The sequence below is a fragment of the Rattus norvegicus genome, chromosome 2 (assembly GCF_036323735.1).
Source record: "Rattus norvegicus strain BN/NHsdMcwi chromosome 2, GRCr8, whole genome shotgun sequence".
NCBI lineage: Eukaryota > Metazoa > Chordata > Mammalia > Rodentia > Muridae > Rattus > Rattus norvegicus.
The window spans coordinates 113,243,773-113,270,235 of record NC_086020.1 but is presented as its reverse complement, the minus strand read 5'-3'; the positions used below and the strand labels follow the sequence as shown (position 1 = coordinate 113,270,235).

General features: G+C 42.8%; 1 protein-coding gene across 9 annotated transcripts in view; it reads right to left on the bottom strand.

Moving 5' to 3' along the window:
* The window catches only part of Tnik (TRAF2 and NCK interacting kinase), a 398,405-nt gene that overhangs the window by 241,106 nt on the left and 130,836 nt on the right, over positions 1-26,463 (bottom strand). Inside the window, exon 1 of one of the 9 annotated variants that reach the window (XM_063281549.1) lies at positions 23,610-26,456. The gene's annotated coding sequence lies outside the window, so the exon portion shown is untranslated. 9 annotated transcript variants of the gene reach the window in all.

Sequence of the window (26,463 nt, the reverse complement as noted above, 5' to 3'; positions counted from 1 at the left end):
AAAATAATAAAGATGTTTATATATATAAAGGGAAGAATTCCAAGTCCAGGCCCCATCCTCCTTCTCTGCCCTTTACACCTACAGGAAATTCTACAGGAGAGTATCCCCTTCTCAGGGGAGGGGGCCCTCTCCGCCCTGACTACTGCCACTATCTCTCATCCATCCCAGTCTCTCTGGCATTACCCGGTCCGTATGTCATCAAACAGTGTTTCCAGTTGTGTGTACTCGGCAAAGTCTGTTCATACTACAAAATGCTCCTTCTTCTTTACAGACTGTCTGGCAATGACATGGAAATAAAATGCAAGGGAGGCAGATGTGCTGACACCCCCCCAATACAAAATTCATAAAGTCAAAGAAAATTAACTTTGTATCACATGACTCAAAGGTCATTTTTTTCTACTAAAGCTAAGCAAGATAAAAATAACTTCCCTCATTTTTATTGCTCAATTGCAGTGCGAAGTAACTAGGGAGTTAACACTGGGAGAACCTTGTCAGGGGAAACAGCCAAATCACCTCGCTTTAACAGTGGGCAGCAATTTCTACCCTGCATTCGCAAATTCAAGATTCTATGTGCATCCCATACACGGCATTGGTATCAATCACTTATATGAATATTCTAGGAGGTGATTTCTTGTCCCAACTGTCATTTGACATTGCAAAATATATAGAAATATGTAAGATATTCAAGTATCTGACATAAGCATACACTAGCATGAGTAAAATTACAAATCCTTCCCTTTCTAAATTTACAAAATACATAAAGGATGTGTAATATTTCAACATATTCAGGTTGCATAACTAAATGTTCGCCCTTAAGGATGAACGCATTACTGGATATAACCTCCAAATGTAAAACTTAGACCTGGGCACACATTTTTTCAGCTCACACATTTTCCTCCTCATATCTCCAGTTTATCAAGCACACAACTTCACTCCTATAAGAAATGATTCTTTCTTACATTCTGAAAGCTCATGTGTATTGGGTAAATGATCTGCATGGGTTTATCTGATCTTTTTGATGTCATAAGAAAGGCATCACTCCTGGCCTACTTCCTCAGAAGGAAGGCAACTCCTTCCCTTGCAAATGATGGAGAGTTAGGAAGACAGCCTTCGGCACGAAACAGCCTTCCCGTGTGTGCTGGATGCATGCAGACAGCTGGGCAGGAAGCTCATCAGTTGAGGATTGCTCTAATGGGAAGTTGGGGCAAGCTGCACCATGTGGGATCAGACTCTAGAGGGAGAAGGAAGTGAGATGTGAAAGGAATGGAGAGGTCCAGATGACAAGGCTAAGACGGATGGGCCATGGGCAAGCTCTAGAAGAGAGAGAGAGAGAGAGAGAGAGAGAGAGAGAGAGAGAGAGAGAGAGACAGAGACAGAGACAGAGACAGAGACAGAGACAGAGACAGAGACAGACCCAGGAATGATGTTAACCAATAGTAGATTCCCGGCAGACGGAGCATAGTGAGCTAACGTACACACTGTTAGCATGATGTACTAACGACATAGCACACATTACTCAGCTGCCATCCTTTCTCCATACCATAAAGATATATGGCTTAACCACACCATAAAGGAACAGCCACACAAGGCAGACGACAGCTGAAAACCTGAGGAGTTATTTGCCCGTTAGAAAGAATGTTATGTTTGGAAATCTGTGTGGAATTCTTTCTCCAGCTTCAAGATCACAGATCTGCAGAGGTGGGAAGCAAGTGAAACAAGAAAACAAGTTCTAGACAAGCTAAGCAATGGTCTCTCATTTGGGTGACTGACAGTGAAACTTTTGAACACTGGGACTCATTCTAAACAATGAACAAACCCCCCAAAACCCACCACCACCCCCATCAACAAAAACGTTTAGATGCCAAGTGTCTCATTCGAGTAGATTTTTATTAAAGAGTGGAATGAAAAGATCTAAAGCCACAGGAAACTGGAAGACAAACTACCAGGAGAAATATGTTCCCAGTGGTCAGAGCGTCGGTGGGGGGTGGGGGTGGGTCCCAGCAATGCTGACTCAGCTTTTTAAAGCCAATGCTTGAGTGGTCTGCTGTGATGGCCAAAGGTGATGGGAACTGACTAGTCCAGTTCTGCAGGGCCAGTGCCGAGGACAGACTTGGCAGGAGGCTTCCTGTTTTAAGGTGGCTTCTCAAGTGTGAATTTAGGGAAGATATTCAAAGGATCCATGGACACTGCCACTGTCAGAGGCTTTCTTTAATGGGACACTTTGTGGGGCTGGCAGGATGGCTCAGAATTAAAAGCACACACTGCTCTTGTAGAAGACAGTAATCCGGTTCCTAGCACCAGTAGGCTGGCTCAGACCATCTGTAAGTCTAGATACAAAGAAACAGACGCCCACTCACAGGCACTGCACATACAAATGATGCACAGACACACATGCAGTTACAATATCCAGACGCATGAAATAAAAACAAATACATCATTTTAAAGGACAGAAAGAGAAGGGTGGAGGTTGTCTCGAAAGAATTAGGGCCATATTTAAACCACCCTTTACCTGTGTCTTAAGCTCATTCTGTCTTTCTTTTCTGGTAAATGTATTGGGTGAAGGGCTAATGAGCAAACTGCTAGCAGCCGAGTGTGCCCTGCGGTCCTTTGGATTTGCACCACTGCAGCTCTGAGCAGAGCTCACCGTAGGCTCTTCATCATACATACTTTCCCTAGCCAAGCAAGCCAGGAGCTCAAAGGAACACTCTTCTTAAGTGTTCCCCAGTTTGGAGGCTGCACACACACCCCATGTTTGGCTTCTATAACAGGCCAGATGTTCCTAAAACGGTTTGACTAAAATGCATTCACTCTTCCATTTGACTTCAGTCTAACCTAACCTGTGCAGAAATACTTGTGCAATGATATACAATGATGGCAAATGAAATGCTTCTGTTATATTTCTTCTTGTGCTCCCGCGGTATCAAATCTAGGCCACGAGCCATTTATGAAATTTAGCCTTCTTCATTGCTAACCCCGTGAACAATGTCATTCATCCTGGAATGGAGTGACGTCTTCCGGAAGGACAGAGCTGCATGACCTCTCCCCCTTGACTACAAGCCACTAGAATTGTCCCCAGAGATGCCTGAGGCCCTCTGAGTCTCTGGAGCTCTTTTTATATATTAATACGATGACATCAAATGCTATTTTCCCTCTTCCCCCACGGTTGTACAGTGGAGTTTCCCAGAGGCTGCATGCCACAAGATGATATCATCACTGTGGCTAATGGATTGTGTGCTTATGTCTTAGTATTATTGTGCTTTAAAAAGTCCTCATTGTATTTAATGAAATCACATTTATTGGCACTATAATAAATGCTGGTAGGTAATGTATCTACCATACATATTCTTGTAGTTTCCAATACTATTAAGACTCTAAAGGACACCTATAAGTTGGCTCAGTAGGTAAGGGTGCTGAGCTATTGACCTGAGATCAGTCTCTGGGCACTACATGGTGAAGAAGAAAACTGACTCCTGTGAGTGGTCCTATGATCTCCACACATGAGATATGGCATGCATGGGTACATGTGTGTGTGTGCACACATACCCACACTGCACGTGCACGCGCACACACACACACACATACACATACACACACATACACATACACACACACATACACATACACACACATATATATACACACACATACACACACACGCACACACATACACACTAAATTAAAGGTAATAAGAACATAAAGGAGATTGTTAAAACTGTTTAAGAAGTAGAGGGGTCTTCCTAAGGTAGAGTTTAGATAAATATGGTAGTGACTGTCTGTAATCTCAACACCCAGGATGCTCAGACAGAAGGATTGAGTTCAAGGCCAGGTTTGACCAGAGACCTCTGTTTCAAGTCAGGGTATAGGATGGGGCAAGTTAAAAAATAAAGAACTTTATTACAGTCCTTCAGTTTTCTGCACGAAAATTTCTCAGCTTTTTTTCTTGTTCCACACCACAATCCATACTGCAATCTCTTGTTATATATTCATTTAATATTTCAATAAACTTTTATTTGTATCTATTATAAACCCCACCTCACCCCCAGAGAGTAGTAAAGTCCACTAGTTGTGTACCCCTATGACTAAGCTGAGTCAAACCCTGATGCCACATTCTTCAGAAGGGTTTTCACAGCCCAGAACAAAAAATATCCAATTGTCTACTTTCTTCCAGGAACACACTAAGCCTTTCTGAAACATTTGTGCTACCCAGTCATTTCAGATCCTAATTTGTTTCTCCAAATATGAATTTTTTGTCAGCTTAAACACAATGTGGCTCTCAAATGCCAATTTTTCACCCACTAATTCCACTCATTAAAATACTTGTGGTGTGCACCTAATAAGACGAGAAATTGCAAACTCCAGTCGCAAATATAAAACACAAAGCAGATTCAAGAAAAGTTTTTGCACATTTTTACAACTCAGAGACTTTTTCTCATCCAAATCTAATTACCAAGGGCCTAGGAAGGGAAATTCGCATCATAATGTATGCTGAGACCCATTTCCTCTGCTTATACAAACACGATACAAATAGTTGTGTACAGAGTGCTTCATTGGATAAATATTAGCATGCCATTATCACCGTTCACTGACTAATCTGAGACCTGGGGTCCTCTGTAAACTTCGTAGAAACAAGGGAAGAGGAAACGAAATCTCCATTTCAGCTCTCTAAACACGAGCAGCATGCATGTTGCCCGTGGCCTCCCGACCAGGACACTGATGCTCAGGAGAGGTTGGCACTTTGTTCAAGACTGAACGAGCAGAGTGAAGCTGGAGCCCGTCTCATGCCTGTCTCTGTCTATGTTTTCCCCCTTCAGCAATCATTTTTCTCAAGAACTCTCCCCGAAGCAAGCACACTCCAATACAAGCTGACCCAGAAATCAGAACTATGAAAGCTCTTCTGGTGCTGTTCTGCAGTATTTGTGTGTTTTCAACAAGGCTTTCCTAGTGGATCAACATAACAAACGACACTGCAGTTAGCAGTTAGTCAAACACTGTGACAAATGATACACTCTCAAAGAAATCAGAGAAGAGAATCCACTGTTAACATTGTTTTGTCTCGTGACCAGCTGCCCGGTACACCATTCAGATACACGGAAGCTGTGTATAATGTCACTTGTGTGTATATTTCAGGGCGTCCATTTGGTATTGGATAAGCCATTGCTCCTGTTCACAGCACTCTTCAAGGTCTACAGTTCTTTGTGTAGGATTGAGGGCTTTCCACTGTCCCCTTCAGCATGTCTAGCACTGTCCTTTTCCAGCTCATGTTCAGATGTTATTGGTATAGTTTCTATCTGAATAGGTTGTATTTATCTTTTTAGGGGTATACATATGCCATCCTAATATGTGTATATATGCATATAACAATAAGTAACAGTGAAAGAGGGGATAAATTTGAAAGAGAACAAGGCTTGTGTGGGAGGACTTGGAGAGAGGAAAGAGAAGGGTGTAATGATGTTATGTTATAATCTCAAAAGAGGGTAATTTTTTTTGAAATGCTTAGCCATGTAGGCTTTTACAGCTTTATTTGCATAAATAGGAAGTGTTTCAGCAGTGTATGTGTGTGTGTGTGTGTGTGTGTGTGTGTGTGTGTGTGTGTGTGTGTCCTTCAATAATAAATGAGACTCCAACATGGGACACCCAAGTCAAACTTCATTCTCCTGGGTTGTTGGGGAAGGGCAGAGTCTGTGACACTGACATGTATTTTTGTCCTTAAAGGTAACTCCAGGTCCAAATAAGGTTATATGATAGGCATGCAATTGCACATGTATTATGACCAAACTGGAGTTTTTAAAGTCTAGAAGCCACACCAAAGTGATGAGGCTCAAATAATTATCTCTGGGCAGTATAATTTCCAACTACAAGATCTTTCCATATTGTCCAACTTATTCCACAATTATTCATATATAACATGCATAATTTATAGAAAAGAAAAATGACTGGACTCCATGTAGCATATGGTTTTAATAATTTCTCTGTCAGCCTGATGAGATGGATCAGTAGATATCACTTGTGCATAATGACTAGAGTGCAGACCCTCAGAACCCTCAGAACCGCACAACAGCTCCATAGTCACGTGGCCACTTGTAATCCTAGGTCTAGTAAGGCCCAGGCAGTGCTTCCCAGGGCAAGCTGACTAGCTGGGTTAATGGATGGACAAGTTTTAGATTCAATTGAAAAGCACTTCAGCAAACAGAGAGCTGTCCAGGAAGATACTTCAGGTTTCCTATGCACAAAAACAAAGGTTTGTGTGTACCAGCTCATGTCTACACACAGATACACACAGAGGGGAAGCAAAAAAGTTGTCTCAAGAGCAGGATAAACTTGAGGGCCCAGAACAGCTGCTTGACTGGTCCCTGACAACTGCAACGGTAGTGAGACTGTACCAATCACCTACACGGGCCACTCTGCACATGCTCATTCAGAACTGCCCTCCCTGTGGGAAGCAGCCACAGCAGTCTACTTAACTGAGTGCTTCTAACATTTTGTGCTAGCTGTCTTTTAACAAGGATGTTTTTTCCTGATTCATTATGTATTTTAAACTTTCAAAAATATAACTACTATATATACCAGTTGTCACATTTAAAAAAAAAAAAGCCTAGGTCGGGTAGTATCATTTTGTAATACCACTGCCAGAGAGGTAGAAACAGGTGGGTGAAGACATGTGGTTGACCTATGACCTCCACGTATGTGCAAATACTTAAGTGTCTACCCATGTAGACATTACCCCCCCCACACACACACACATACCAGAAAAAGGAAACATTGAAATGAGAAGTTATTGGCTGCTAAAAGACCCAGAATTTCCGTCCTCACTTGATTCTAGAAGCCTCATGTACTCATCTCCATCCCCCACTCAAGAAATGTCTCCTGTATGCCTGCTGGGTAAGTCTGGCTGCCTGACCTCCAGGGAGCCCACAGTCTACCCTGGGAAACCCTGCCCAATCACAATCCATGTAACAAACACAATGAGATCTCAGGGGTCTCAAGGCTTTATAGAAGTGGTGTTGCCTGAAGCCAGAAATGAGAAGAACCCAGCAGGGAAAAAAACAAGAAGGGTCTTCAAGCAGAAGCTGGCAGGCTATCCTATGTAACAGGACATCCTGGATCTTTAATTCAGGTCTTTTAATAAATCTAAACCACTTTAATATCACAAGTAATAGAACTCAAGCAATCACTGTTAAATATTCTAAAAATATAAAATTAGCACAATTTCAACAGTGCCACGAGGTTGGCTTCTGGACTGAGGAGAAAAGAAACAGTGAGGTGTGGACAGCATCCATTGCTCTCTTCTGACTGTGGATGAACGTGACCACCTGAGCCTGCTGCCATGCTTACAGTGACAGACGCTATCCTCAGACTGAGCCCAAATAAACCTGTCCTTAAGTTGCTTTACCAGAAATAAACCTGTCCTTCAGTCAAACATCTTTGTCACAGCAACAAATATGATACAACATAGAAGGCAACCTCACAGCGGACCAGCAGACCAAGAGACAAACACATTACCTCAAAAGAGATACTTTGGAGACAAGAAGATTAAGACGCTGCTTTGAAAGGGAAGAGAAAGACTTCCTGCTATTCAATATTTAGTGATTCCATCTATTCAACTCCCCACTAGCCACAGTGACAAAACACAATTTTATTTGTAAAGATGCAACCCCTGGGCAATTAATTAAGTCATTGCGTCAGCCTTCCCAACGCTGCTACCAGTAACTCTGCATCCCTCTTGTTAGTTGGAAGAGAATACGGAGCCTGAGCTCATCCCGGTCTCTGGTCACAGAGGACACAGTTCCTTATTTATTGTTGCTTCCTTTCATCTAAGTTCAGTCATGGATGGCCTAAGGTGTGTCTCAGTCACATGTACTCCCCCCACCCCGGGACAGGGTAGCAGCCTCCAAGGCCTGCCACTACAGAGCACCTCAGCTTAGGAGGCAGGCCTAAAGCATACTCATTTGCTTTCCTACCCATTCTGGAAGCTGGACATGTGAGACCTGGGCGTCACTAGGAATGTGTCCTCCTGGAGGGTCTACAGAATTAACAGCTCCTTTCTCCTAACCTCCGTTGGTTCTTGGGGATCCTTGGCTATAGATTTATGGTCAATCTCTGTTCCTAGCCTCACAGGTTTGTTCCCCTGTGTCCCTTCTTATTAGATATGTGCCACAATGGAATAGGACTTCAATCAAGCGTGATCCTGTCTTAATTTTGTTATATGTAAAAACTCTCTATTCTAACTGTCATATTCGGAGGTACAGGTTGAATGCCCATTCCCAGTTTGGGGGAAAACAAACATGGTCCTGAACCCCATTATGTAGGTCCTAAGTCAGAGATGGTGCGTCCTACTGTCTTTCCTACCGACCAAAACACTCCTACTGACATCCAGCCGTCTCAATAGAGTTGTATATCTGTCTTTCTTGTTCATTCCACAGGTGCGGTTTTAGCTTTTGTGGCTCTACAGGTTGGAAATCTATTTAGTGGTGGAGAGTTTGGCCAACATGCAAGGCTCTGGGCTCGATCCCCCAGTGCTTGTGCATGTGCACATTCACATGTTTATCTCCAGGAATTTAATTGTCTTCTCAATGTCCACCTCTATCCAACAACGCTAAGCATCAGAAAACAGACAGCATCTCTCCTCTGTGCCTCTCCCTCCACTCGCATCTTCCAGCGGAGTGCCAGGACACAAGCTCTCTCAGGAAGGAACTGTTGAAACGTACGGACGGATGAGTGGATTAACTGGATACAAGGAACGCAAAGGCCTGACTAGGTAATAGCGGTACACATACTAGGCCCACAGTGAGGGACCAAGAAGATGAAATGACTGATTCTGATTAGTGGGAATATGAAAAAGGAAGTGTGTGAACTCAGGTTTATGGGAGCTGCAGGGATTTGACAACTGAGTGAATTTAATTTGTATCCTGCTGACCTAAATGGTATGGGCAAAGGCCTAGAGAGAGAAAGTGTGGACTTTGGGAGAATAGTTAATAGACCAGGTAAGTTGGAGCAACGGCTAACAAAGGATATGAAAACACTTTCAATAAAAGGGGGGAAGAAAGGCAGCTTATAGGAACCTGTGAGCCCAGGCCATTCTGGGTACAGCAAGAAGCCCCTGAACTGAGAAAAGAAATGAGGAGGCCGACCCAGGCAACAAAGGAAACAGACATAGAGATGGTTCATGGGATCACTCTTCATCCTCCTGCCTCAGTGACAGTCCTGACAGTACCTGAGTATTCTGTTTCCAGATAACCTACTATTTGCTTCTTTGATTTGCCCAATTCACTTAGAATAATTAAATTTCACAGTTTCATAATTACTTGTGTGATGTATTTATTACAAATACTATGCTGTGGAAATTATATATGTAACCATGTGCTCTTCATAATTAAAAAAAATTCATCTCAGAGAAGTACTTAAGTAGGGTGATGTCATGATCTCTTCTCAGGAGAATGTCTGACCTGAGTTCAAAGCCCCCGGGAACTAGCTGCCAAACTAATAAGGAAGAAGAAGCGTGTAACAAAGGGTTCCAGCTTCTGAGTAAGGCCAGGTCCTTTGGCTTTGGTTTGAGGCTGGCAGGAGATGGTAATATTTATAATGGAGTTGATGTGGGGTCACTGTCTATCATCCTGACCATGAACTGCCAGACACCTCACTCCTCATTGGAACATCTGAGCAGAAGGAGGTACCCGTACATTGAGTCCTGAGGAATACACTTCTAGTTAGCTTCAGTTGTCAACATGGCGCAGTCCTCAACATGACCCATCTGAGGAAGTAAAAATGACCTCAAACAGAATGGCCTGGAGCCAAGTTGGTGGGGAACTGTCTTGATTGTTAACTGGTGTGGGAAGGCCCAGCCTATTATGGAAGGCATCAATCCTGGATAGGTAGTTGCTTACTAAAATGACTGAGCATGGGCCAGGGAGAACAACCCAGTAAACAGCCCTTCTTACTTACCATGATATCTGCTTCAGTGTCTGCCTTGGGATTCCTGCGTTGCATTTCCTCTCCTCCCTCTGAAAACTAGAATAAACACTTTGCTCCCCCTAGTTGTTTTTGGTCATGGTGTTTATCACAGCAACAGATAAATCAAATTATGACAACAACTTGGCTACCCAGGCAGGTCTGACCCGTGGCTAACAGTGCCAAAGAGGTGTTATTATGGTCTGGATGCCTCCAAAAGTCTTTGATGGTCACACAAAGGTTCTTAGAAGAGTCTCAGCCATTTCCCTACAATGATATTCCTTATATAAGACCTTCTATCAATGGAAAGAAGTGGGCAGAAAAGAACCTGGAAGGCTACCCAGAATGAAGCACCCAGGACAGAGAGGCAGGAAGGACGGAAGGACAGAGAAAGCCCATCTTATCCCCTCAAGCCCCTGTGAGACTAGCTCCGGAGATGCTTGCACGCCTCTCTGTTATTTAGACTATAAGACACCTAACGGATCAGGGCCATGATTTTTCTGCTTGTGGTAGTATTACAATCCTGGCACCATGTCAACCCCACAGCTAGGTCCAGACACACGTTAGGGCTGAGAGGAGGTGGGTGCCAGCCAACGATGACCCTGCTCCATGACCCTTTGATCCTCCTTCTCTTGACCTGGGAACCCCTACCACAGACAGTACAAAGATGCCAAGGAGGCTAATTTCCCTCATGCCAGAACCAGATTCCTCTGGTTAGGCAAAGACGTATACTTCTTACACTGAGTATAGTATATGAGATTTAATTTAAATTAAAAGTGCTCATACTTCTTAAGGTTATATATATATATATATATATATATATATATATATATATATATATAAAATCAATCAGTAACTAAAAAGTAAAAGGCTTCAAATTGAACCAAATCAGTCTTCACCCCAGCACTATTCAATGTAGAAAGGCATGTCTTCATATATGATATGATTTCCTGAGCATGGTTGCCTGAGAGGACAGAAGTGCCTCCAGAGAACACCCTTCTACAATACGTTCAGTAGGATAGACAGTTTATATGACCATTCAGTAGGCATGCCACAATTACCCAGTATCTGGTCAAAATGCAGGCATAGCATAGTTTAAACACACACCAAAGTACACACAGGCCAAACATTAGGTCCAAGAAAGTTGTCTTCCAAAATACAAGCAGACTTAGACTTAAATTTTTGAGAAAAATCTTGAAATGACACAGAAAAGTTTGAAGAAATATCAAGCAAAAAATTTAAAAGTCAATTCCTATTTTTGAAATAATGTAGCTCTCACTAAGAAGTATTATAAATCCCCTCTATTCCCTTAAAACTCCAAGCCACATGCCCATTAAATAGATGTTTTAGAGATGATTATTTTGAGCTCCCGTTCTTCACATGGTTTATGGACTTTATCCTCTTGGCAATGAAGAAAAATATTTACTAAAAACTATAAAAGGTGATTTCTGAAACACATTAGGATTAAAATCTCTTTGGTAAGCTCTTAATTTTCTTTCTTTATTTTAAGGAAGTGGTTCTCAATCTTCCTAATGCTGTGGCCCTTTAATATCGTTTCTTACATTGTGATGAAACCAAACCATAAAATTATTTTCATTGCTACTGCATAAGTGTAATTTTGCTATTGTTATGAATCATATAAATATGTTTTCACATGGTCTTAATTGACCTCTGTGAAAGACTCGGAAAGAGGTCTAGAACCACAGGTTGAGAAACTCAGCTTTAGGGGTTGTACATTAAGAGTATTTAGCACATGCCTTTAATCTCAGCATTCCGGGGTCAGAGGTTCAAGGCCAGCCTAATCTACAGAGTGAATTCCAGGACAGCCAGGGCTGCACAGAGAAACCCTGTCTTGGGGGAAAAAAAGTGATCGAGCATACATGCATACACACACATAAATAAATGAATGAATGAATAAGTAAGTCAATAAGTAAATAAATAAATAAAATTTTCATTATTTTAACTTTGGAGTTGAGTATAGTGGCACATGTCTATGGTCCTAGCAAGGCAAACTGGTAAGATCAGGAATTCAGGGCCAGATTAAATTCCATAACAAGTTATTGGTAAGCCTGAGCTACATAAAACCTAATAAACATCAAGAATATATATATAGTATTATATATTTATTATATATAAATATATATTATATATTTAAAAGCTAAAAGTGTATACATATGTCCATATATAGGTATATACTCAAAAACTAACATACATAAAATGTAAATATATATATATATATATATATATAGAGAGAGAGAGAGAGAGAGAGAGAGAGAGTGTGTGTGTATGTGTGTGTGTACTTTAGACATTAGTTTGAGTACTAAATTTGAGTGGACTCCAAGACTTAGCAACACACCTATAAATACCCCAGTGGGTGTAAACAAAGGTTTATTTCAGACTCACGGTGCTAAAAATAAGAAGGCTGGCATGAGAGTGCAGCTCAGTGGACACGTGCTTGTCTGGTATGTGCAAAGGTGTGGAGCCCACGTTCTGCACTGCACAAAGAAGAACAAGCTGCCTGCAAAGCCACACAGAATAACATTTTATGTCGAGAAAGGTTTCATCTTGTTTTATTTTCAAGTACTCTGAACAGGCAATTTTCCACGATTCCATAGAAAATATTCTTGCTGGGCAGGAATTCTGCATGGGGAAGCTTTAATCTCAGTTTGAAAAGAATTTAGTATGAAAACAACTTACAGCAAGAGAGGAGCTGTTTTCTCTTCCAGGTAAATTAAGGCTTAGCTGTTCTGGTTTCAGAGGACACTGGGGCTGCCCTCACTGTTTGTTTTAAAGCATCAGGAGGCTTTTAAGGGAGGAAAAACAGCAAAGTTTTTATGGCCAGTGATTGATGGATAAACACGTTTAAAAAAAAAAAAAACTCCTGGGATACTTTCCCTAGGAAAATGGACTCATGAGCTGTTGGCTAGAGAACCTAATTTATTAATGCTCCTTTTTAGCCTTAAGTTCTTTAAGTTCTGTTCAAGGTATTCAACCAAAAGAACTAAAACCTTTTTGAGGTACCAGAAATTATGAAGGAAAATGCCCTAAAAAGGTTATTAAGGCATTTTTCCAAAAGATTATAACCATATATTTTGAGAAAAGCATTCCAACACCTCCATAAGGTTTCCTGGAAGTGTCCCTTTCAGTCGAGAGGTAGTCCTAGCTGCCTCCCTGCAGGAGATGCCAGTCTGCATCAGAACTGACTGAATCAGCCCTGTTCTAACAGATGGCTGCTGGGAGTGTCCTCACCCTACAGTGCAGAGAGGACTGCTCACTCTGTTACTACTCTTAATTGCCAGAGCTTTCAAAAACAAAAACAAAAAAGTTCCCAGAAGGGGATGACACGCCTGGTCTATTTGTCCCCATTACTGATCAAGCCAGGAAAAAAGGAGACCTTTGTCCATGGGCTTGGCCCACTGTACCTAAGTAGCATTCCTGTTCTTTAATTAGCAGTTAGAAGCAATAAAACAAAGTCCCCACGGTGACACTCTAAAAGTCCCCATGATGACACTCTAAGATGCCTTTTGCCCAGAAATTGCCTAATAAAATTATGTAAATCGCTACTGAGGGGATTCACTATAATGTCCCACAAATGAAAAATTATACCAAAAAGGTAAAAATCGAAAACTACACACAGGGCAATTGGCTGTGAGTGAAAACAAAGAGACTGATGTGGCGAGGCCACTGTCGAATCTCTTTGGCTGAAAATGCTAAGGCCTCTGTCTCTCGACATTTCAAGGGGAGAGGGCTTCTGGTCCCAGGACCATAAAAAATAAAGTCACTTCTGCATTGTTCTAAGATTAGCATTGCTCCCTGGGGTTTCCTCTGGGATACAGGGTATTGGGAACAAGCATAGTTAGCACACAGAAGGCCATGAGTTCAATAACCAGTCCTGGGAGATCAATAGCAAAGAGGTTGTCTTTCCAGAGATATAATTTATGGGGGGGGAAATGGAAGCAAAAAAACGTATTGCATATCTATTAGTTTCAATTTGGAAAACGTCACCTTGCCAGTGCTCTGTCCCCAGAGAAGTAGGAACCACATGTGGGCAGATGTGCTGCAGAGGAATCTCACTTGGCCCTCATTTCTCACAAGGCTTTTGCAGCCTTCATTGTAGAAAAGCTGCCACAGAGAACCAATGAGCTCTGCTCATCAGTAGTCCCCTCTGGTTGGCTGGCTGAGCAGAGCACTGGCTGTGTTCCCTCATTCAGCACCACCACAAGGGGACCCAGCAAGGCAAATGTAGCCCGACTGGAAACTCGATGCCCTCACAGGGAGGCAGTGTGTCAGATGGAGAGGCAAGTGCCTAAGCTGTGACATCTGTGGCCAGGAGTCTTCCAATTAAAAGTGTTTTCCTTTCTTTCTTTCCTTTTTATTTTTAATTCTTAAAATTCTCTGTATTACTGAACTGTGAACAGACAAAAGCATGATTTCTGCAGCAACAGCTGCCCAGACTGATTTTCTTTTCATGGCTCACACACTTGGAGCACTTCGCCCCCAACGGCTGTCTTCATACTGGCGAATCCAAGAAATTCAAGACATGTAAACAAGAATAGATTTGCCCTTAAATCCCAAGGTCAAAGACAGCATCTGTTGTTCTGGAAACAAGGAGGACTTTCTTCTGCTGGTTAGTTTATTGAGGCTTTGACAGTTGGGTTTTGTGTTGTTGTTGTTTTTAAACAGAAATAAACAAGAAATGTTATAGATGCTTCTTTGTTTTAATAGGAAATGCAAAAATTAAAAATCCTACATGAGGTGATAAGCGTCCTTCAATTTGATATTTGATTTGCACATAAGAAAGGCAAGCCACACTGTGATTTATAATGCTGATAGGAAAAGTCATTTTCATACCGACCCCTTCTCTCCAGATGACATTTGGTCATTAAATTATTAAAGGAGTTTCTCCTCTTAGGCACATTAATACTGTCCACCAAGCTGATCCTGAAAGGCAAGTTCACCTTCTGGAGGACTCGGATGAACTACAGCAACATAAGCTCTCACAGTACAGGCAGATAAAAAAGATTTCAGATTACCAGATTAACTCACCAGGCAAGGACATAGGCAGATATAAAATTACTGACAAGCAGAACCAAATAGTGTTCAGAGTCGCCATTTTTTTAAAAAGGGAATATAGTTTAGAACATGTTGTCATTCAGTTTTACCTGTTTCTCTCTACCCTGACACCCAGATAATTAGCACTCATGTCAGTTCTGATTTAACCACCATCTTTGAAATTCCAGTGAAACCTTATGAAAACAACAGTGGTACCAGGAGAAAGATGCCGCCTGGTTCTGAGGTCTGTGCCCGAGTAACATATGTGGCCAAATGCTTCACTTCTACCTTGAATCTGTATGGCTTGTGGGAGTCACTACATGCTTGCCTTATTTAGTACCAATTGCCCGGAAAAGATACTCCACTTTATTTAATTTTTATTGATTAATTTTGTGTTTTACTTTACACACAAGCAATACATTCTGATAGCGCTCTCTCCCGTCTTTATAGTTCCTCCAGATCCCCGTCACCTCCCAGTCCTGCCAGGTTCTTTCCCAAGGTTCATCACTTCTGATCTTATTCTTAATCCTAAAGAACAAACTTCATTAACCAATTCTTTTATACAGAAATGAATTCCCAAAAGCTATATTCAGAAAGGGTCAATGTTAGCATCCTTATAAATCATAGGCCATTTATGTTTGAGATTCACAGAAACATCCACGGTGTCTTCTTAAATGTGACTGTCTTTTTATATTTAAGTCACTAGTTTTGGTTCTGCAAATAAAATGGGAACCATGTTCACTTAGAATCATCAAATAATTCAGAAAAAAAAATCAAGCACCCGCCCCCCCTTTAACAATCCCATCTTAAATTTGAATTCTCAGGGCTAGGCACTGTTACCATTTATTATAGCTCCCAGAACTGATAGCAAGTATACATAAAGTGCAATGAGTTGAGACATTTTATATTGTCAGATGTTTTATGGAAATTTTCTAATTGAGTAGAATTTCACGATATGAGGCAGTGAGAAGTTGACACGTCTGCACCTGCAGCTGAAGTTTGATTAGAGCCCAGCCTTGGTTTTTCCTTTGTGCCTTTTGTGTGTGGCTGCTGTCCTGCTCCACATGATGGGGGCATTTGTGGTGTTAGTCAGCCTTTCATTGCTGTAATAAAATACCTAAGACAGGAGTATAGTGGCTAGCAGTCCTAGAAGTTCCATGCACATTCGTTAAGCCCTGTTGCTTTGGGCATGTGGTATATGGTACAACATCAGCATCATGGCAGGAACACCCACGGACAAAACTGCTCACATCATGACCAGAAAGCAAAAGGAAGTTAAGAGGGGACAGCATACTGTTTCTACAGCTCCAAGCAGTGCCAACTTTGGGGCTAGGCTTTAACAACTGGGCCTTCTGGGACATCTCGCTCTACACATTCACCATTTGCTAGCTGGCCCTTTACCTTGTTTGGCAACATGCATATTATGTTATGAGCTGTAACTCCTGTCTGTCTTATCAGGAAACTACTTTCTTGTGATCCACTTGGATGCTTCCAGTGGGTAAAAATGGCCAGATGCGTATGCTGAAGAGAGTAAAAAGCGGTACTTTGGCATGGCCTGGTGAAGAGGCAACTTACAGGTCCTTATGCTTTGAAAGTGAAATTTCTCCATAAGTTTGCTCCTGCGTTTGAACACATGCTTGCCAAGGTAAGTGCTCTGTTTCGGAAGGTTTTGGAAGGTTTAGGATGGACCCCCAATGGCAAAAATGAGTCATTGGGGAAGGGGAGCTAAAGACATAGTTGGGTTCCACTTCCTGCTTGCTTCCTATTTCCTGATTCCTCCTTCCTGTTTCCTGCTTCCTACTTCCTGACTATAGACACAACATGACCAGAGACACCAGGTTACTAATCCCAGCCCTTCCAGCCACGATTCACTGTGTCCCTTCACAAACCACAAACCATGAAAACTCTTCAAGTTGCTTCTTCATATTTAGTCACAGCATCAAGAAAAATAACTTAGTCTTTTACATTTTCCCAAATCTGTTTTTTTGTTTGTTTGTTTGTTTGTTTTGACACAGGGTACTGCCTTTGCATTGCTCTCTGGAGTCTAGTCTAGATCTGTCTGGTGATCACTTTCTTTGTTCCAGACACTGATATTTCTGTAGTCAACAGATGGACCCCCTTTGCCCTCAGGGTCCTCTGTTCATTACAACAGTGAGAACCTAGAAATCACAGGGACAGAATACAGTGGAGGAATCAGGAGACTGGAAGTAATGTATTCAGATTCAGACTGAAACTCTTAAAAAAGTGCACAGTTACTGCACAGGAGAACAAGAAGCACAGAGAGATTACCCACCACTTATTGCTTCCATGTCCTCAAACTCTGGCTCCGAGAAACAGGGGTCACGATCCAGTGTGCGGCTAACATCAAACTGTTGATACTAAGCACCACCAACAGACTGAAAGTTTACATTTCATTTTCTGCATTTCTACTCCATTTTTTACATCCAAGACCCTCCGTGACAAAGAGGAACAAGATGACCAACCATTCTAGCACAGCTAATGACCATCCTTTGACATAAAGGAAACAACCAAAAAAAACAAAACAAAACAAAACAAAACAAAAAAAAACAAAAAAAAAACACAAAAAACAAAAAACAAAAAACAAAAAACCAACCCAAGTTTCTCCATTCTACAATGTACTCCCCAAAGCAAAGGATTCATTCCCCAGCAGAACTCCATCCAGATAAAAAGCAGCAGGATGCTTTGAATGCACATGAAATCTGCACACCTTCAGAGTACAATGGAAGAGAGGGGGAAGTTGTGAGGGGAGTGTGGATGCAGAACTAAGCAACTTCAGCCTCAAGGCTCTGTGCCTTTAAGGCTTCAGTTCTTTTGAGTAACTGAGGACATTCAAATTAGGTCAAGCCTCTCCCTCCTATGGGCTCCCTCCTGTTCTATGTTCCTGTTGCTTTCACAGAGAACTAAACAAGCTTAAAAGGTCTCTAGAGTGAAGCAGCCCCTGGAATCTAGGACAGAAAGAACAAAATGACTTTCCGACTTTCCGACTTTCCTCAGCTGCCACCAGCTCTGTTATTGTCACACGGAAGGCTGAGTGAGCCTATTTTGTCTGGTTCTAGCTGACACTGTCTGATCTGGAGTCTCATTAGAACCTGAGCTGCTGGGGTCAGGTGTTCTTACTCATCTAATTGTTAGTAATTAGATGGGCTACCATCACCTAACACAAAGACTTCGGTTTGAGAATTAGTGAGCTTTGGTGATTCATCGAAGATTTAAAATAATAATAACACCGGAGAATTGCAATTAGCTCAGCCTGCAGAATTGGATACATTTCTCTTCCAAGTGTCCAGGTGTTGAAAAGCTTCGGCACTGGAAGATGAGCCCATCCTGCAAGGGCCATCTTAAGGGGAGGAATCAGTGACTTGTGCCACTCTGACAGCCCAGATTTCCTTTTTCGAGCAGAGGAAGAGGAAGGCTAGCAACAATATACAAGGGAGGATGGGTACCCAAAGCCTGGAACAGCTGGAAAGAAGGATGCTTCATGGAGAAGCCATGGAATGAAGAGGGTAAGGGTGCCCACAGCTCAGCCTAACAACCTGAGTTTGATTCCTTTGGCCTATATGGTTCAATCCTATGACCTATGACCTCTACACGTATACTGCGATGTGTGCGTGTGCATGCGTGCTAACTGAATGCGATGCTTTAAAAATAATCTAGCTGCCTATTAGATTAATTATGCACTTTTTTTTTTTTTGGTTCTTTTTTTCGGAGCTGGGGACCGAACCCAGGGCCTTGCGCTTCCTAGGCAAGCGCTCTACCACTGAGCTAAATCCCCAACCCGCACTGTTTATTTTTAAATGGTTACCACCGGCGTTTGTGCCTTCAACTCTCTCTTTAGATGCGGATGGTCACCTCGGAGTACTTTAAGCTTGATGTAATAACTGAAGGCACGTCAGCGAAGGAGCGGCAGTGCCTGAACTCATGTCTGGAAATGCTAATTCCTCTCTCCCTTAAGAAGAAAGTTTCCCATTAATTCTTTAGGCTTACATAACACTGTAATCAGCAGGTAAGATCTAAGTCTGTGAGTCTGAGACACTAGCATGTATCCACATAGCTGGTGGGCCGCCAAAGCATGGATGCCTACACCCCATCCAGAGAATCCCTGATTCTGGAAGTCTGGAGAATGAGAATTGCATCCAGGAAGGGCTGTAGGACTAACAGAACATGGCAGAAGATGAGCTGAATGGCTTCATGGGGCCTGAGGCCGCCCTCTAAGACAGATACGCTCTTTCACTAGGGCTGACTCTTCAGAGCTTCTGAGGAGGTCAAAGTGTGACTGGATGGGAGCTGCCAGGGAGTTCATGGCTTGGTCTGATGGAATCTAAAACATAGGCCCTCGATTCTACATGAGAGCTATGGTATAGGCTATGAAGCCACTCAACCTGAAGGCCATGGGAGAGCAGCAAAAGCAAGCCTGCCTGCCATTGCCACATCAAGGAAAACATGGCAGTTAATCTTCATCTGAGCCAGACCAAGGCTTCGTTCACCCCAGGCCTCTGAATTCCACACAACTTCCCATCACTGACAGCAAGCTGGCTCCCAAGCTGATTCATTAAGGAAATAATTTGTCAGAAAGAAGGATTCTGAGCCCTGTTTCATACCTAACAAATCACAAGGGCAAGGCCAGGTCACTTCTCACACACTACCCCAGTTCCCTCTTCTGTTGCTGTGATAAAAAAACAAGCTGTGAAGGAAAAGACTTACTGTGGGTGGCTTACTCCACCATGATGGGAAGCCAAGACAAGAACTCACAGCAGGACCGTGGAGGGAGGAAATGAGACAGAAACCATGGAAGAAGCTTCCTTACCTAGGGATGGTTCTAGGCCCATCATCTGTCAAGGATGGTTTTCTGCCTACAGTGGGCTGGGCCCTCCCTCATCAATTAACTATCAGGAAAGTGTCCCACAGACATGTGAACAGGCCATTCTAATAGAGAAAAATAATCTTCACTTGAAGTTCTTCCCAGGTGTGTCAAGCTGACAAGAGAATCAAGAAGAGACACACTTTGGTCAGAGAATAAATGAGCAGGATTATGTGATGTTGTGCTGTAAGGAGATGGGAACTTTGAGAGACAATGAGAAGAAAACCTCCCTGACTGTGGTGTGTGTGTGTGTGTGTGTGTGTGTGTGTGTGTGTGTGTGTGTGTTGCTTGTATGTATGCATGTTTGGCAGGTGAGAACATGTGTGTGGGTGCATATGCACATTGTATTCATGCAGAAGCCATGATTGAGGTCAGGGATCGTCCTCAATTACTCTCTCAGTTATTCGCTGAGGTAGGGTATCTCAATAAAATCCAGAGCTCCCTGATATGTCTAGTCTAGCTACCCACCTAGCTTGCACTGGGAATCCATTCTCTACCTTCAAAAGCTAGAATTCTACACAGCCTGCCATATCCATTCAGCATTTACATGAGTCACATGATCGGAACCCTGGTCCTTAGTCTTGCACTTGCAGGTGCTTTCCTGGGTCTTCTCCCAGGTCCAAGGCCCCAAGGCCCCTCCACCCTGGGAGGGTCCACGAGAGGGATCTCAGTGAGTTGTCAGTGGAACTTACTCTGTGGACACTTTGATCTTCATTCTCGGCCTCCAGAGAAGGGAGAAGACAGTGTGTGGTGTTTAAGTCATGGCATCTCTGTTAGAGCAGCCAGAAAGTGTCTGAGGACAGCAGATCTGCTTGCCTGGGGCCAGAGGAAAGACCTTGCTGGGGCCACGTACACGTGTTATCCATCTTAATGCCAGGAGCAGTTTAGGAAGTCTGACAGTCTAAATCCTTCCCAAATTATTTTGAAGTGACAACTTAAAATTATGTGTTGGCAGAAATCAAATATTCAGGTGTAATGGGTTTAATTAATTTAAAAGCCTCTCTTTTAAGATGACGCTGTAATTGGCAATAAAGCCAAATGCCTAAAATACCTTTTGGTGAGAAGGCTTTAAATGTTCAATTATAATGATTTGAGAAGCTTGCATGTGACAGAGGGATTTAAATACGCATAAGCTCCTCGCCTCAGTTTGGGAGGCAGCTTCTGCCTGCTGGTACCCCTTAAAAGGGTCTGGCCCCTAAGAATAAAGGCTGTCACAGAATCGATGTGGTGAAGGTTGGAAATTCCCCAGGAAGCCAAGCCCTGTGGAGGCTGCGGCAGCAGCCACACCCTCCTCAGGGCCTTTGCACTGCTGCTTCTGCTGCATCTTCTCCCAGCAGAAAACAGAAGAGCTGCTCTGCACTTCCCTTGTGGTCTGCACAAACTTCACACCTTCTCTGAGGCCTTGTCTGCCGCACCCGGAGCTGCCGTTTACTCACGCGTGAATGCACACACACACACACCGCGCTTTCTGTCTTCTCCAGAGCAGTTTTACACTCTGACACGCGCATTGCTTGCATCTCCCTTGCTTCTCTTAGTGGTGATGCCTGGTATATACTAAATACTCAACACAAGTGTGTGTCTCGTTGTTGTTATTTTAAAAAATAACTTAGTAGAATGGCATTCTCCATTGTCTTATGAGGCATTAACACGTGTCAATGTGAATTGCAATGATTTCTCACTAAGATATTATATGCAATGTTTACGTCAAGTTAAGGCGGACCTCAATACCTCCAGGCTGGGAAATATGGGAAAATCTTCACCCTTTCACTAATGAGTTATGTCCTTGAGGCATTTCAACGTAAATTCTATGACCTTCTGATTCTTTTAAACATTAGATAAAGGTACAGATTTCAGACTTCAGATTGTCATGAGGTTCACATAAAGGAAACAGGAGAACTGTCCTCTCTTCATTTATGAAGTCATTCGCCAGCCCTCAGCTGCCGTGCGTGAGAAAAAGCTTCGTAAGGTCAGTAGATTGTGAAGCGAGGCCCATTCGTCTCTACAACCTGACCTACTTCCAGCTATTTTTGGTTCACATGAACGAATAAAGTTGCTAGAAGCGGCTTCCACAAACTGTCCGTTTAAAAGCAGCAGACATTCTCTGCCTTCCTTCCTGGCTTCCAGTTTGTGGGACCCCGGCAACAGGAAAATGGGTCTGTGGCTTCAAGCCTCACATGAAAGATCTCTGGAGGAGAGCCTATAGTGTGACTTTCAAAGTCTATTCGTCAAAGGGCGTGGCTGATGGCAAAAGGGGAGGGGGGTGAAAGAAAACAGGCTCTGGCTACATTCAGTTAAGCATTTCCATTAGGCAGTGCTGACTGCACTAAACTAAGGATTCACATATTATATCACATATCAGCATCGGAAGGATTACAAAAGTGTGAATTGTGCGTGCGTGCATGTGTGCTCCTCATTGCATCTCCATCTTTGAGATTTCATCCTAGTTGAACCTGAAACTCACCAACTGGATGGGCTTTAAGGCCAGAGAACCTCAAAGATCAGCCTATCTCTCCCACGGCACCCAGTGATGTGGCTTTTGACATTTATGCTAGAGATTAGTTCTTGGGTCCTGGTGCTTGCCTATATCTAGCATCTCCCCAGTCCAAGTGTCTCCCTTTTTAAGGATCAGTAGATGTGTTGAGGGGTAGATTCACCAGGAAAGGCCTAACTGTGCTGGCTTTCTCTTCAGAACACAGACACACTTAATAGCTACACTTCCCCCACATCAGTCGAGCACACACCACAGACTCAGACTGAGACATAACTAACAGAGAAAAATGTTGGTGGCTGCTCTGAGGAATCTTTGGAAAGAGCAATGTCTTTTCTTTCACAGGCTACAGTATTTTTTAACTCAATCTAGCCGCTAACAAAGATCGACGACGGCAGGCTCATTTTCCCACAGGAATAGACAGGATTAACAGCAGCCAACCAAATTGTCTCTTAATTTTCTTTTCTTTTTCCTCCTTGCTGGCCTTCTTGAGGCAGAGTGTATAGATTTTCCTTTAGATAAGGATGTTAACTCAGGAGGGAGGCAGAAGGGCACTAACAATGAAAGAGTGGAGTTTTTGTCTTCGCTGGTCCCGAGAATTCTACCTTAGAAGGAAGATGGGGATACTGTATCTAGAAAGAGCTCTTACCAAGCAACTGATGAGATTCTTGGATGACTTCACATATATCACATCTTCCATTTATTCTCACTCAGCTCTCCAACCAATGTAAATGAGAACCTCTGCTCTGCCTTTCAAACCTACGGACCTAATTATGGTCATAGGGAATCCATGCATCAAACTCTTTCTTACTAGCCTACAGACACCCTCCATAACAACACACGTGGGAGCCCTACCTAAAGACAAGTGGGTGGCATGTGACAGGGAAGAATAGACTTGTTAGGCCTTATCTTGAAAGACAGAGACAAAGACACAGACAGCCCTACCTCAAACATCAGAAAATGAGTTATAGGCCTCTGGATTTGTTTCTGTGGCTCAATATTCAAATTGAACAGAATAGGCCTTCAAAAGTAGAACAGAAAAATGGTGCTGTGGGGCTCTGAAGCAGCACCCATGTTCTGATCCTTACACGGTGAGAAGCACAAGGCACGGGTGATAAGTCTCCCTTCCGGCCTTGAACCAGCTCAGTTCTTCCTGATAAAAAAAGGGCCAGGCCAATATCTGACTCCACACTGACAGCCAAAGTCACCCTCCCCTTGATTGCAGGGCTACCTCCTGGACTTTACCTGAAGAAGGGTTCCCACTGGAAAGCAGAAAGCATGGCACCGAGAGAGGCTCCTCTAAATACCAATCGCTGTCATTTCGTAATATTCCCTGTGATGGCTTTGGCTTGTTGATGACAGGGCTCCTTATTTTTAGCCTCCAGCTTTGGTGAGCTGATGAGTCAAAACAGAGTATTAAAATAGCACACTCACTTGGTCAACCCAATTTCAGATGGCAGCATCATAAACTCCACCATCAACTCATGGAAAACTGGCTTCCATTGCTCGAAAGAGAGTCTGAGGAGGAATAACAAGCACCTCCCTCAAAAGCGAGGCATGAGCACCTTGTCTTGTTTCAAATGCACTATTTTGGAATCAAATTCTGTAGTAAGTCTATGAGAAATAATGGACCCACTGAAATAATTTTGAGACAAACACTGAAGTGAAATTGGGTCTTCAAGTACTCCATGCTCTACTCGTGATGAATGAAAATACTCCCAACTTGGACAGACTAGAACCAGTAAACAGTAAATGAGGGGCTGCGGGGTGACCTGGTACTTAGTTGCATGCACTCTTGAGGGCCTGTGTGCAGATCTCCAGCACTACCTAGCAAGCCAGGTATGGTGGCCCATGCCTGTAGTCCTAGCCCTGGAGAGACTTAGCCAGTCTTAGGGCTTACTGGACAGCCATCCTACCCAAACCCACATAAGCGCCAGGTTCAATATATTATCTCAAAATAATGATGATCATAATAATATGAAAGGTAACTAAAGGTATTCACCTGTGGCCTCCATACACATGCATCAGCAGATGTGTGTACACCTCTCACCACAGTAAATAAACAGTCTATGTCTCAAGAGTCTTTTTGTTCAGAAATATAAATTTTTGTTCTTTAGGAAGTGTGGAAGTTTGAATATGGTTGACCCATGGGAAGCACTACTTTTAGGAGATGTGGCCTTGTTGGAGTAGGTGTGGCCTAGTTGGAGGAAGTGAATCACTGTGGGGTTGGGCTTTGAGGTCCCATGCTTAAGCTTGCCCACTGTGGAAAGAGAGCCTCCTCCTAGCTCCCTGTGGATCAGGTTGTAAAACTCTCAGCTTTTTCTCCAGCACCATGCCTGTCTGCACACTACCATGCTTTCTGCTACCATGATAATCAACTGAACCTCTGAAACTATAAGCCAGCCCCAATTAAATGTTGTCCTTTATAAGAGTTATTTTGGTCATGATGTCTTTTCACAGCAATAAAACCCAAACTAAGATAATGCAAATAATTATGAAAAGTTATCTCAGCAATGTAAACTATAGAAGCTTTTATAGTCTTTGTTTTTTGCCTTTGTTGTTTGGCTGACATGTGTTGATTGGACTCTTAACTCAGGACTTTTCATGTTAGTCAAATCCTTCCCTGTTGAACCATATCATCAGCCCAGGACCTACCTTTAAAATAAAATGTCTTCTATTTGTCAAAACTAAAACAGATATCAGAAAAACTAGGTAAAGGATGCTGGACAAGTTCACTGTCCACGTCTCTAGGTCTCTAAGTAATCCTTCACTATCCACCCACCTTGTGATCCAGGTAAAAAATCCAGTGCATTCACCCAAAGAGAAACCCACTGAGACCAAAATGTGGCAAAGGCCAGGTGCATCCATTCAAACAAAGAGAGACAGAAAGGAAGAAAGAGAGACACAAAGAAAAGTTCACAATCTGACAAAGTATCTTAGTTAGCCACAGACCATAGCTAGCAAAGGAAATACAAACAAATATATCCCCAGGATGAGGGTACTTTCCATGCTGCCACTGGGGAAAAAACCAAACCAAACAAAACAAAACTAGCCAAAACATAAACAAACTTCAACTGAGCATAGCAATAGATTTTCTGAGAATTCTTTGCAAATTTGGAGAGCTTCTGTCTGTCAGAATGATCAGGAGGCAGTGCAGGACAGGGTTAAGGAGTGAAAACATTTGAAGTGTGTATACAAATTCCCTACAAAGAATGCAACATTCTACCAAAGGTCTGGCAGCAAGGAAACATTCTTCAATGGGTGTTAGGGTGACCTGGGTGTTAGGGCACAGGTCCCAGCTAAACGCCTTCCCAGCAAATTCTGCTTAAGGATTTTGTTTGACTCTAACAATGCTTAGGGGTGAGGTGGGCAGGAAATGTCTCTGCATCTCATTTAAATTTTAAACTCAAAATTAATAATGTGATAATTTTATGTGAAATCTGAAAGAAAGAAAGAAAGAAAGAAAGAAAGAAAGAAAGAAAGAAAAAGAAAGGAAGGAAGGAAGGAAGGAAGAAAGAAGAGAAGGAAGGAAGGAAGGAAGAAAGAAGAGAAGGAAGGAAGAACAGAAGGAAGGAAGGAAGGAAGGAAGGAAGGAAGGAAGGGAGGGAGGGAGGAAGGAAGGAGGAAATCCTAAGACCTAGCAATACTGGGCCACAGTTTCCATAGCAACAGTTAGTAGGAAAGAAGCAGTAGCTGCCTCCTTGGGGATAAGGGGCCAGTTATTTCCTTCAGCATTACCTACCTGGTCCTCTGAGCACCCAAATTTGGAAGGTCTATGATAGGCAATGACCTTTCATTCTCAAGACTGGAAAAATTCTAAAATGGTTGTAAATGGCTCAATTTCTCCTTCCTCATCATGCTGTGCAACTGGAGGACCACCCAGGACCATGTCTTGTCAAAGGCAGCGTTCATTATGGGCCAGTGGGCTTGTACTCTGATCACCACCTCCTCCTCTGCCCTGGACAGCTTTAAAGTCCTCTCCCAGAAGCCTCAGGGGATACACTTAAAGGGCCAGTGGTTTATTTCCCAGCAGCAGCACCCTCACTGTTACCTTCACCATCACTGACACCACCCACTGTTACCCTTACCATTACTGGCA